A 4,425-nucleotide genomic window follows, 5' to 3' on the forward strand; every position below is an offset into this window, starting at 1 on the left:
TCAGGTATCACAGGGTTCTAACCCCCGGAATGACTATCCGAAGATATCGTGTGTGATCAGGGACGTATCCCGAGATAACCGTAGACATCTGCACCCCCAATAGACCTTTTCCAGTCTAATCCTCTAAGGGAAAGGATAAATGAGGAGCCGTTACTTATCCTATCACCTTTCGGTGCTCCCATACGACCCTGCCGCTTCATTCCCTTGTTTTTAGTTCCTAATTCAGAAATCACATTGCTTGTAAATCTCAGGATTTTGTTGCAATGGGTAATATTTTTTTAACAAAGGCTGTTCTTATATTTTATATATTTTATACAGTTTTTACTTCATATGATAACTTTCCTGCTGCTTCCTCCGGTGCCTTAGATGACCGCGGAGGTAGCAGCAGTAGGGGACTCAGCAGTATGAAGCTTCATCTGTGGTGGAAATGTGGGAGGTTGGGCTGTGGCACCCTAGCAGTACCAGCTGAACTCGGCTGAGTCCCTGGTTAGGCTGGAGGAACGTAGAGAGTAGAGGTCCCCTTTTTTGTTTTGTTTCTTGTTGTTGTCGGCTACCCCCCAAAGTGGGGGGAAGTGCCTTTGGTATATGGATGGATGATAACTGATCACCGTTGGAAAGATCTACAGTCATTGAAATACGCACTCATTAAATTGAGTCATACAGTGTTATGAAATGAATGAAAGATTTTAATCTTATTAAGGATACGCCAACATTTTCCATATTTTCTGACACCATACAGTATAATTTCACTTGCAGTTTTAAATTGGCGATTTCCCTTTCACAAGACTAGCAAGGAGCAATGTTTTGCCATTCGTGACAATACCAGGGCAATACTTGGTCTCCAAATTTTGGAAGACACTTGGCTCAAAAGACCTTTATAGAAATATTTGGATAATATTTCTTTGTTTTTGAATTATTAATAATCTTATCAAATTATTTATGATAAATCAATACATTTATGGGCTCAACCTGTGCCTCTCCGTGAAATGCTCCTTTAGCATCATTTCTAAGGTATATAACTGCTATATATTACCAGAGAAAAAAGTGCATAGGAATGCCAGGGATGAACCCAGCTCGCTCACCTATATTAGGTGTCGGTATATAGTAACTGGGGCGTGAAAAACCACTATCCGAGGTCTCGTGCCATTTAGATATCTCCTCTTCAAATATCCCCGTTACTACGAGGTGCCGTTCTACATCCACTACTGATTGCTACTACCACTACCTCCACCCATGCCAATTACGTCACTCCTTTCATAGCATCTTTGGCGTTTACCCGTGCGTTCCTTTGCTTTGTGATTTTGGTTCTTTTGAGAAAAATCTATTTTTGGATGAGATAGCCATGTCGTCCTGATGGAATTTTTCATAATACTGTACTTGTTGGACATTTGCGACTGGCTCCTAACATCTAGCCTTACAATTTTGCAATGATGCAAAAAGACCAGTCGTAATTGCATGTGTAAATTGTAGATCTTGAGTCCATACGGTATTGACCCCGTGTGACATGGGTCAAGAAATCCTTCGTGGAATTGAAAACCTCTGTGGTTAAGGCTTGGGAACAATGTGAAGAAGTTTTCTATTTTTTCTAGCTACAATTCGTACAAAACTTGCAACTTCTCGAATGTCATATGAGTCTTTCAGTCGAGAAACATGCCAAGCGCCATTTTTAAAAAGTGTCAGAAATCGCGATTGAAAATTGCCAATTTTCAACCCAAAAAAACTGTGCATCGTATTGAAAATATTTTAGGTTAACTGTGTTCTGCATAAAATTTGCTACTCTTTATAACAAATATGAAACTCCTAGCTATTATATTTACCGAGTAATTCGCGATTGAAAATTGGCAATTTTCAATTGTGATTTCTGACACTTTTTAAAAATGGCGCTTGGCATGTTTCTCGACTGAAAGACTCATATTAGGCTTAAGTAAAAATATATAAACATAAAAAATTTAATCTGGTAAATATTATTGTGGTAAGCAAAATGTCAAACAATCGTATTTCACTTTAACATCGTTATTGATGTTTTGACGTCCGATGTTCCCTATACTGTACTGTATTTGATTGATGAAAAATTAAGTTTTCTCACTACTGCCTTCCTGAATTCCCATATAGTCTAGCTCATCAACTGATTTTTATCCTGGTTTCCCTAGTCCTTAATGGCCTTCATCCTGCTACTTCAATTAAGTATTTTCAGTTTTACTCACTGTACAACTTCTCTTTATGTAAGTGAGGATAAAAATAGCACATGAGAAGGACTGTGGATGACATCTGTATGATAAGGCAGCTACAGGATTTTGTAAATCTAGAGAAGGTTTATGATAGAATACCAAGAAAAGTACAGTAATGTTTTGGTGTTTTAGGAAGAGGAAAATCCTGGAGAAGTTGTTAAGAAGGGTAGAGATGAGATACAAACTAACATTAGTAATAACACCTGTTAGGAAAACGAACCTTTTTGAAGTTAACGTTGTATTACACCAGGCGTTAGCATTAAGCCCGTTTTTATTTGTGGTAGTCATTGATGTGTTAAGTGAAGAGTTGTGGGAGTTACCGTACTATATGCAGACGATTTTGTAATTACTGCTGAAAATGAGAGACTTGCAGAGAAGGGTTGAAAAAGTGGCAAGAGACTTTGGAGTGGGGTGCCTGAAGAGTACGTGTGGATAAGACTGAAGGTAATGGTGAGCTATAAGGAAGGTAGAGACTAGATAGTTAGGATTTATAGCACTTATAAAACCATTGCTAATATTTGGATCGTGAACATGGGCTTTAAGATTAAAAGAGGAAGCAAAGCTTGAGAGAACAGAGATGAGAGTTGAGGTGGAGTAGGGGAATATCACTGCTTGGAAGATTTTTATATGTGGAAATAAGAAGGCAGTCGTAGTAAACGGATTTTGACTAAGAAAAATCTATTTTTGGGTGAGATAGACATGTCGTCCTAATGGAAGTTCCTTCCGGCAGCTTCCTACTGTATAATATTTCTGCAAATGATATTACAAGAGAATTACCGTCTGGTATCACAGGGTTCTAACCCCCGGAACAACTATCCGAAGATATCGTGTATAATCAGGGACGCATCCGTATAGATATCTGTACCCCCAAACAGACTTAACCCAGTCTAAGAATCTAAGGAGGAGGATAGGTGAGGAGCCGTTATATATCCTCTCCCTTCATATAACTGTTCGTCTCTTTACATAGGTGATGAGAATGTCATGACCGAGATGGTGTGAGCTCGTGTTGAAAATTAATGGATTGTGGGGAATGAGTGTACTAGGCTTAGGAGGAATCTGTAAGGGAGGGAGAAGATCAAGAAGGAGGCATAGAATTAGATGGCGAGATAAGGTGAAGAATGACATGAGAATTTGATGCCTTTGATAGAAGGCGTTGGAGGGAGTGCATCAGGTAAGCAACCCCATAATGTGGGAAGAAGAAAATAAAAATAGCACAACTCTTTAAGGCAACTATTATTATTTTGCTTGAATATTTAATCTCTGGAAATGTAGGCCTAAAGTTGTTGATACTTAATAGGCCTAGAAAAGTAATCCTCATTAACAGTAGAATGGCTATCAAAAAAAGTGAGATTACTACATTTAGTTGTATGAAATTTACTTCACGTGGCTCAGATTAGGACAGAGGAGGCATTTAACACCAAGGTCCGAGTAGGTGAAATGCTGGAGTAGCATTATTAAGTTAATGTCAAAAGGGATTGAACAGCAAAAGTGAAAGTAGAAAATCTGAACAAAGTTAAAGGCTTCAGATTGATGCCACTTAGGTCAAAGAGTTGCTGCAAAAACCTTTTAATTTGTGTATTGGCAGTGGTATGGAACTAAGAGGACAAGCATTGATTACTACAGATGGCATATAGAGTAAGGTAGCAGCCACATCTGATTTAAAAGGAAAGCTCCCCTTTATTGGTATTTCTGCAACACAAAAACTTTAAACTTCAGTTAAACTAAAACCCATTCTAGTGGTATAACTTACACCTGATTGCAAAGCCTTTGCCCTTACCAGTTATACAACTAACCCAATTGTGAGGCCAACGATAGGGACATAATGATTATCTCTGTGATGATTTAAAGAAATAATGTACATGGACAGTTTAAAGTCAACAATGTCTGTAAGATTATGGACAATGTGATATCTAGATTAATTGGTCAAAATTAAGTAAGGTCGTTAAGAGAATCCAGACATTAATGTATCAAAAATATATATGGCTTATTTGAATATAAAACACGTCTAAATGTGCAAAATTTATCATATATATATATATATATATATATATATATATATATATATATATATATATATACATACATACATACATACATACATACATACATACATATATATATATATATATATATATATATATATATATATATATATATATATATATATGTATATATATATATATATATATGTATGTAT

The sequence above is a fragment of the Palaemon carinicauda genome, chromosome 29 (genome assembly GCF_036898095.1).
Source record: "Palaemon carinicauda isolate YSFRI2023 chromosome 29, ASM3689809v2, whole genome shotgun sequence".
Lineage (NCBI taxonomy): Eukaryota > Metazoa > Arthropoda > Malacostraca > Decapoda > Palaemonidae > Palaemon > Palaemon carinicauda.